At 47.2% G+C, this 10,329-nt stretch overlaps 1 long non-coding RNA gene across 6 annotated transcripts; it reads right to left on the reverse strand.

Annotated features, from left to right (window-relative positions):
* Positions 1–7,034: 7,034 nt before the first annotated feature.
* On the reverse strand, positions 7,035–10,329 carry LOC117327324. 6 transcript variants are annotated; one of them, XR_004532616.1, is made up of 3 exons: positions 9,835–10,329; positions 8,157–9,703; positions 7,035–8,124 (listed from the first exon to the last, which is right to left on the reverse strand). It is a non-coding gene; the product is annotated as an uncharacterized LOC117327324 (long non-coding RNA). The 6 variants fall into 6 exon arrangements; XR_004532618.1 differs by having other exon boundaries at positions 7,035–7,654; positions 7,747–9,703; XR_004532621.1 differs by having other exon boundaries at positions 7,035–7,439; positions 7,645–9,703.

Below are 10,329 nucleotides of genomic sequence, written 5' to 3' on the forward strand. Positions count from 1 at the left end.
AGTCGAATTTGGTTCTGTCCTCAAACTCATCATATCCGGGATCATACCGTGTGGACAGATAGATGAGCTAGAACACTTGTAAGATGAGCCTATATTTGTTATAATACTGACGTCAAATGGTGTTATAATCCAATAACAGCAAGAAACAAAGTCTATTTTCAATCGTTTGTGTTAACTGGTCATCATAAAGAACAAAAGCAACAAACAGGAAAGAAACCTTTAGAAAGGGAAAAATATTTTTTTGTTTTTAACATAAACATATAAGGTTTGAACTGTTTGAACAGACTTTATGATAATATTTCGCTAACTACACTACTAATTTTGCCTTGTATTGTGTAGTTGACATTTTAAGATTAGTATGCATAATCTATCTTCATTGTATCTGACTCTTTATTTTTATCACATTTTGTTATTTGTATGTATACATTACTTACATTCATAGTCACTTGTTACTATTATTGCTCTTACAAATAAACATATAAACCCTGTGCTATTTATGTTTCATTGTTAAAAAAAAAATCCACAAGGACTAATGCCTGTTTTGCGATAGCATTACACCCTTTTACACACATCTGGACTCCCTGAATATAGCCAATCTACCTCTCTCTTTTCATTGTTTTTGTCTTGACAAGATCATTGTCCGTTGGCTCGTGAAGATAATCTTTCCCCGACACCTCTATTTTCCCGACACCTCTATCCCCCCCGACACCTCTATTTCCCCCCCGACACCTCTATTTCCCCCGACACCTCTATTCCCCCCGACACCTCTATTTCCCCGATACCTCTATTTCCCCGATACCTCTATTTCCCCGATACCTTTATTTCCCCGACACCTCTATTCCCCCGACACCCTCTATTTCCCCCCGACACCTCTATTTCCCCGACACCTCTATTCCCCCCGACACCTCTATTCCCCCCCGACACCTCTATTCCCCCGGCACCTCTATTTCCCCGACACCTCTATTTCCCCCGACACCTCTATTCCCCCCCCCCCCGACACCTCTATTTCCCCCCGACACCTCTATTCCCCCCCCCCCCCGACACCTCTATTTCCCCCCGACACCTCTATTTCCCCGACACCTCTATTCCCCCCGACACCTCTATTCCCCCGACACCTTTATTTCCCCGACACCTCTATTCCCCCCGACACCTCTATTTCCCCCGACACCTCTATTTCCCCGACACCTCTATTTCCCCCGACACCTCTATTTCCCCCCGACACCTCTATTTCCTCGACACCTCTTTTTCCCCCGACACCTCTATTTCCACGAAACAACTATTTCCCCGACACCTCTATTTCCCCCGACACCCTCTATTTCCCCGACACCTCTATCCCCCCGACACCTCTATCCCCCCCGACACCTCTATTTCCCCGACACCTCTATTCCCCCGACACCTCTATTCCCCCCGATCCCCCGACACCTCTATTTCCCCCGACACCTCTATTTCCCCCCTCTATTTCCCCGACACCTCTATTCCATCCGACACCTCTATTCCCCCCCGACACCTCTATTTCCCCGACACCACTATTCCCCCCGACACCTCTATTCCCCCCGACACCTCTATTTCCACGAAACAACTATTTCCCCGACACCTCTATTTTCCCCCGACACCTCTATTCCCCCCGACACCTCTATTCCCCCGACACCTCTATTCCCCATCCCCATCCGACACCTCTTTCCCCCCGACACCTCTATTTTCCCCGACACCACTATTCCCCCCGACACCACTATTCCCCCCGACACCTCTATTTCCACGAAACAACTATTTCCCCGACACCTCTATTTCCCCCGACACCTCTATCCCCCCCCGACACCTCTGTTCCCCCCCCCCCCCCCGACACCTCTTTTCCCCCCGACACCTCTATTTCTCCCCCCCGACACCTCTATTCCCCCCCACACCTCTATTTCCCCGACCCCTTTCCCCCCGACACCTCTATTTCCCCGACACCTCTATTCCCCCCGACATCTCTATTTCCCCGACACCACTATTCCCCCCTACCCCTCTATTTCCCCCGACACCTCTACTTCCCCCCCGACACCTCTATTTCCCCGACACCTCTATTCCCCCGACACCTCTATTTCCCCCGACACCTCTATTTCCCCCCCGACACCTCTATTTCCCCCGACACCTCTATTCCCCCGACACCTCTATTCCCCTCACCTCTTTTCCCCGACCCATCTATTCCCCCCGATACCTCTATTCTCTCCCCCCCGACACCTCTTTCCCCCCCTGCACCTCTATCCCGCCCTCTATTCCCCCGGCACCTCTATTTCCCGAAACAACTATTCCCCCGACACCTCTATTTCCCCCGACACCTCTATTCCCCCCGACACCTCTATTTCCCCGACACCTCTATTTCCCCCCGACACCTCTATTTCCCCCGACACCTCTATTTCCCCCGACACCTCTATTTCCCCCGACACCTCTATTTCCCCCCCCGACACCTCTATTCCCCGACCCCTCTATCCCCCCGACACCTCTATTCCCCCGACACCTCTATTTCCCCGACACCTCTATTCCCTTCCCCCCGACACCTCTATTTCCCCCCCCCCGACACCTCTATTCCCCCCCCCCGACACCTCTATTTCCCCCCCCACCCCTCCCCCCCCCCGACACCTCTATTTCCCCCCGACACCTCTATTCCCCCCGACACCTCTATTCCCCCCGACACCTCTATTCCCCCCCCCACACCTCTATTTCCCCACACATCCTCTATTCCCCCCCCCATTCCCCCCCCCCCCCGACACCTCTATTTCCCCGACACCTATTTCCCCGACACCTCTATTTCCCCCCGACCCTCTATTTCCCCGACACCTCTTTTTCCCCCCGACACCTCTATTCCCCCCCCCCCCACACCTCTATTTCCCCCCGACACCCTCTATTTCCCCCCCCCCCCCGACACCTCTATTTCCCCCCCACCACCTCTATTTCCCCCGACACCTCTATTTCCCCCCGACACCTCTATTCCCCCCCCCCGACACCCCCATTTCCCCCCGACACCTCTATTCCCCCCCCGACACCTCTATTTCCCCGACACCTCTATTCCCCCCCCTCCCCTACCTCTATTCCCGACCCTCTATTTCCCCCGACACCTCTTATTTCCCCCCCCGCACCTCTATTCCCCCCGACAACCTCTCCACGCCTTTCCCCCCCCCCGCCCCCTCTATTTTCCCCGACCCTCTATTTCCTTCCCCACCTCTATTTCCCCCGACACCTCTATTCCCCCCCGACACCTCTATTCCCCGACACCTCTATTCCCCGACACCTCTATTTCCCCCCACCCCTCTATTTTCCCCCCGACACCTCTATTTCCCCGCACCTCTACTCTCCCCCCCCCGAACACCTCTATTCCCCCTTCCTTCCCCCCGACACCTGTATTTCCCCGACACCTCTATTCCCCCCCTCCCCCCGACACCTCTATTTCCCCCGACACCTCTATTTCCCCCACACCCTCTTTCCCCCGACACCTCTATTTCCCCCGACACCTCTATTTCCCCCCGACACCTCTATTTCCCTCCCCCGACACCTCTATTCCCCCCCCCCCCCACCTCTATTTCCCCCGACACCTCTATTTCCCCCCCCCGACACCTCTATTTCCCCCCCCCCCCCTCTATTCCCCCGACACCTCTATTCCCCCCCCCCCCGACACCTTATTTCCCCGACACCTCTATTCCCCCGACACCTCTATTTCCCCCCGACACCTCTATTCCCCCGACCCTCTATTCCCCCCCACACCTCTATTTCCCCCGACACCTCTCTTTCCCCCCGACACCTCTTTCCCCCCCCCCCTCCCCACCTCTATTCCCCCCCCCCCGACACCTCTATTTCCCCGACACCTCTATTTCCCCGACACCTCTATTCCCCCGACACCTCTATTTCCCCCGACACCTCTATTTCCCCCGACACCTCTATTTCCCCCCGACACCTCTATTTCCCCCGACACCTCTATTCCCCCGACACCTCTATTTCCCCGACACCTCTATTTCCCCCGACACCTCTATTTCCCCCGACACCTCTATTTCCCGACACCTCTATTCCCCCGACACCCTCTATTCCCCCGACACCTCTATTTCCCCCCGACACCTCTATTTCCCCCGACACCTCTATTCCCCGACACCTCTATTTCCCCCGACACCTCTATTTCCCCGACACCTATTCCCCGACACCTCTATTCCCCGACACCTCTATTCCCCCCGACACCTCTATCCCCCGACACCTCTATTTCCTTCCCGACACCTCTATTCTCCCCCCCCCGACACCTCTATTCCCCCGACGCCTCTATTCCCCCCGACACCTCTATTTCCCCCGACACCTCTTCCCCCCCCCCCGACACCATCTTCCCCCCCGACACCATCTATTTCCCGAACACTATTCCCCCCCCTCCCCCCCCCCCCCCCCCCCCCCCCCCCCCCCCCCCCCCCCCCACCTCTATTTCCCCATGACCTAAGATGGGAAGGTGATATTGTATACTGGTTCCCGTCACATCACCATTTCCGGACAATGACTCGAATTCAAACGGACCTATAGTTCTTGTTCTGGTACAAAGGTCAAGGTCACTGTCACTACAAATGAAAATTCTGTTCCGGACAATAACGAGTTCAAGTGGACCAATCAAACTGGGATTTCTTTCAGTTTTGGAAATAGATGAAAGACTGATGGAGCGAGATCAGATGAATAAGGCGGATGCTAAATCAATTTAAAGCCACAATCGTGAATGGCATCCATGACAATGACAGCATTGTCCTGATTGAATAACACACTTTTAGTTAGCTTTCCACGGCGCTAAGTTTAATATGTTCCCGTAACTGCCTCCGAAGTGAAGCATAGTATGTGCCATTGATTGTTTGTCCCCTTTGGGGAAATCTATCAGCAGAATATCATGTGCATCCCAGAAAACCGAGGCCATAACCTTCCCAGCTGATGGAACAGTCTTCTTTGCCTTCTTTGGCGAGGGTGCTTCCATTGTTTCGATTGTTGTTTGGTGTCCGGGGTAAAATGATGGACCAATGTTTCATCCATTGTGACACATCTCTGAAGCAAGTTGGCAGGATCTTCGGTCAGAATGGAATGTACTGTACTCTTTCCCGCGAAATGTAAACTCTATTGGCTGTATATCTTTCTGTTACTCGTCTGTCAGTCATAACAATATCATGAACTTTATTGACCATTTCTGGGGTTGCAACATTGACAGGCCTTCCGGGACGGGGGTCATTATCATGGTCGGCCGCGCTTAAATCCCGCTACCTACCTTTTCACTATAGCATATGAAGGGGCATATTTCCCTAGTGTTGCTACCATATCATTATGGATATCCTTAGGTGTTAAACCTTTTTTATGCAAATATTGGATCACTGCTCTTTCATCGATTTTGACCATTTTGTCTTGTTTACTTTAGAGTGCTACCTCGTCGATATAAACGTTAATAAATGATCCGAAACAAGAGTATATGGCCGTGTATAATACTTCTTTCAATAGTTGTTTTTACATGAAAACGTACTTGGCCATTTCATATGCATACATTGTACATCATTAAACTTACACAAACCGCGTGGTTATGGTAAATTTCCAAAATTATTTTCCCGCTCATCTTTACTACATCTAAATTTTGCTATGTTGTACGTTCTTGTAATCATTAGCCAGATTATCACAGTAATCATTAGCCAGATGATCACTTTCATCAATTTCATCAGTATCAACCACGTCATTACTACCGGCAGTTCTGGCATATAAATCGCCTAGTAAGCAAAAATAATCACAGTAAAACTGTAAAAGGTTTAGATATTCATTTTCAACTTCGGAGTATAGCTCTCCGGTACAATAATTGGAACCCCCAGGTGATATCTAAACAATACCAAAACAAGGTTATTGTGTTTTATTTATTTATATATTCATTTTTTATTTTCATCATTCCATGCATTCCAGAAAATGATAACCGAGTCCCTTGTCGATAGGGGACTAGTATCGGCCAGTGATTCCCTTTGTACTGGTCCGGAAGGTTCTCACTAGATACTTGGTTGTAATTGTAGATTTGTACAAGCCGTTTCAATACGGGCTCCATATATATAGTTTTGGTAAATCTACCTATACTCCACAAGATGACTAGACCTTCCGAATGGCTATTGGGCCATTTTCGTTTTTGCGGTCCAAACGGTGGGACCAGTTGGACCGGTGTTGTTCGTTTACGAAATGAATATGGACCCGGTGATTTTATATTGTTTTCAGAAGAGCCTTAACCAAGACTTTTAAGGCCTGAATTAACATTTGCAAGTCCGTCAAGATATACGTTTGAAATATTACATTTAAGAACTGACGAACCGGTTTGTCCGCATATGTGGTATACCCATCAGAATAAATTGTGCCCCACTCTTTTTCATACAAGGTTGATTATATCGGAGAACATGTAACAGATACCCTGTTAAGTCCTTCAATTTAACATCTACCGTTAGATATATTGACAATGGTTTATCTTTAAATAAGACAATTGACACTTTTTAATATCAGCTGCTTACCTCGACCGTCGTACATCATAACACTGAGGGCTAACTACTATGCTGCATCAAGCGTGATGATTTCAATTTCCCCAATTGTTGTTTTTCCATTTCTAGATAGCAACATTGCTTTGCCTACCTCTACCTACGGTGTTTACATGTCCCAGTTGATTCGATATTCAAGGACTTGATCCATTATCTCAGTAACAGATATCGACTTTTATCACTAGATATCGTGAGGTGGTTGATGAAGACCACAGGACCATTTTATCACTAGATATCGTGAGGTGGTTGATGAAGACCACGGGACCATTTTAAGATCAACATCATGATTTCATATCGAAATTCTATTGCCTTGTGCGAATGACGTCAAGTGTGGTCGATGCTTGTTGATATACCTGGTGGCTGTTGTCACCAAAGTAGTTCTGTTCTTCACCTTAATGTGTATGGCGGGTTTCGGGCTATGATGACAAGCAATGTTTCAGTCACAGTATACTGTATAATGATGTAGGGCTAAAGGGTGAGAATAACACAAACCCAATGTTAATTACGTAATTCAATTTATTGCAACATAGTATCATTAACAAAAAGGGAGGGGGATATGAAATTGTGTGTAGAGACACATGCCATATGGTTGTTCCTTAAATCAACATGGTTGTACTTTTTGACACAACAAGGCTTTACCTAATTACATCACCGGGCTGTACCTGGAGAATGTGATTGTAGTCATGACACAGTTTTGTACTTTAGGGATGTGATGTGGTTACTTGGCTGTACCTCATAACACTGCATGGCTATACCACATGACACCTCATGTCTGTACCACATGACACCTTATGACACCTCATGTCTGTACCACATGACACCTCATGGCTGTACCTCATGACACCTCATGGCTGTACCACATGACACATCATGGCTGTACCACATGACACCTCATGGCTGTACCTCATAACACCTCAAGGCTGTACCACAGGACACCTCAAGGCTGTACCTCATAACACCTCACGACTACCACAGGACACCTCATGGCTGTACCTCATAACACCTCATGGCTGTACCACATGACACCACACGGCTGTACCTCATGACACCTCGTGGCTGTACCACATGACACCACACGGCTGTACCTCATGGCGCCTCATGTCTGTACCACATGACACCTCATGGCTGTACCTCATGACACCCAATGGCTGTACCACATAACATCTCAAGGCTGTATCTCATGACAACTCATGGCTGTACCACATAACACCTCATGGCTGTACCACATGACACCTCGTGGCTGTACCTCATGACACCTCAAGGCTGTACCTCACGACACTTCATGGCTGTACCACATGACACCTCGTGGCTGTACCTCATGACACCTCATGGCTGTACCTCATGACACCTCATGGCTGTACCACATGACACCTCGTGGCTGTACCTCATGACACCTCAAGGCTGTACCTCATGACACCTCATGGCTGTACCACATGACACCTCGTGGCTGTACCTCATGACACCTCAAGGCTGTACCTCACGACACCTCATGGCTGTACCACACGACACCTCACGGCTGTACCACATGACACCTCATGGCTGCATCTCAAAGAAACCTCAAAGCTGTTTCTTAAAGACGCCTCATAACCTCATAACTTTATCTCAGGGACGCCTCATAACTGTATCTCAAAGACACCTCATGGAATCTTGTGACACTGCCTGGCCTTGGCTGTATCTTGAGACACCGCTTGGCCTTGGCTGTATCTTGAGACACCACTTGGCTGTATCTTGTGACACCGCTTGGCCTTGGCTGTATCTTGTGACACTGCCTGGCCTTGGCTGTATCTTGAGACATAAGATGGTCATACCTAGACACAATTCCCTTGAGGGTGTGCTTGCTGGCAACATAATAGATATGCTGTTCCTAATGCATGCAGTACTCTTTCATCACATTTATGAATGGTTTCCTCGTTAAACGCCATTTCCAGTGGAACACATAATTAACATGTTTAAAAAATGCTGAATTTAAAAGAAAAAATTAAAATTTCCGGTAAGTCATTTCTTAATAATCAAATCATTACAATGAACAGTATATTTTTCAATATAAACTTGTCTTAATCTTAAAACAAAGTATCGTCAATTTGAAATCTGCTGAAAGAATACAGAAAATATTTACTGCATTTCACTATAGTTTTAATGTTTGATTCCTAACTCAGTATTGCACACAACAAACTGTTTCTATATGAATGGTATACATGTTCATGTTGGATAACAGGCTTTAATGATCAAAATGACAATGATGATGATGATGATAGTTAACAAATATTATAACTTAGAGTGTACTGTAGTTATAAATGCACAATGTTAATACATATAACAAGTATGATTGATGTACATCATGTAAAATGAATTATGTTACTACATGTAGCAATTAAAAATGATTTGATCAGCATATTTTCAAACAAATGAAAACTTGAAAAAAAAGTATTTTTTACGAAAGTATATGTTTAAGTAAATTAAGATAATTGCCACTCGGGCCCCTGGAATGTAGGTACTATAACAACACAGCTGTGGTTTACTGGAGGACGAGGCTGGGGGGGTGGTTACCACAGGAGGGAGGAGGCTGGGGGTGGTTACCACAGGAGGGAGGAGGCTGGGGGTGGTTACCACTGGAGGGAGGAGCCTGGGGGTGGTTACCACAGGAGGGAGGAGGCTGGGGGTGGTTACCACTGGAGGGAGGAGTGGTTACCAGGGCGGAGGGATTATGACAGGAGTATTTACTAGGGATTAGACAGACAGGGAATATAATTATTTAAAATATTTAGCAAAAACAGATATATAATGTCACACAGCTTTAAACAACAATGCAATTTCCTTAATAAAATATATTATAATCATATGGGTATTACAAAATAATCGTGTCAATTGATAACAGTTTCTTAAGCACTTGTGCCAATGTTATGTACATCTAAAGCAAAAACTGACAAAATATTAAATACGACTTGATAAAAACTGATTTACAACAATAATGGATATGGCACAAAAACAATTTATTCAATGCTGACAATCACATCTAAACCTATAACACACCTGGAACAGTTAGCTGACGACCACTCACATTTAACCCTATAACACACCTGAAACAGTTAGCCGACGATCACATCTAAACCTATAACACACCTGGAACAGTTAGCCGACGACCACTCACATCTAACCCTATAACACACCTGAAACAGTTAGCCGACGATCACATCTAAACCTATATAACCTGAAACAGTTAGCCGACGATCACATCTAAACCTATAACACACCTGGAACAGTTAGCCGACGACCACTCACATCTAACCCTATAACACACCTGGAACAGTTAGCTGACGATCACATCTAACCCTATAACACACCTGGAACAGTTAGCCGACGACCACTCACATTTAACCTTATAACACACATGGAACAGTTAGCCGACGATCACTCACATCTAACCCTATAACACACCTGAAACAGTTAGCTGACGACCACTCACATCTAACCCTATAACACACCTGGAACAGTTAGCTGACGACCACTCACATCTAACCCTATAACACACCTGGAACAGTTAGCTGACGACCACTCACATCTAAACCTATAACACACCTGGAACAGTTAGCCGACGATCACATCTAACCCTATAACACACCTGGAACAGTTAGCCGACGATCACATCTAACCCTATAACACACCTGGAACAGTTAGCTGACGACCACTCACATTTAACCCTATAACACACCTGGAACAGTTAGCCGACGACCACTCACATCTAAACCTATAACACACCTGGAACAGTTGGCTGACGATCACATCTAACCCTATA

Source organism: Pecten maximus, chromosome 1, assembly GCF_902652985.1.
Source record: "Pecten maximus chromosome 1, xPecMax1.1, whole genome shotgun sequence".
NCBI classification, from domain to species: Eukaryota; Metazoa; Mollusca; class Bivalvia; order Pectinida; family Pectinidae; genus Pecten; species Pecten maximus.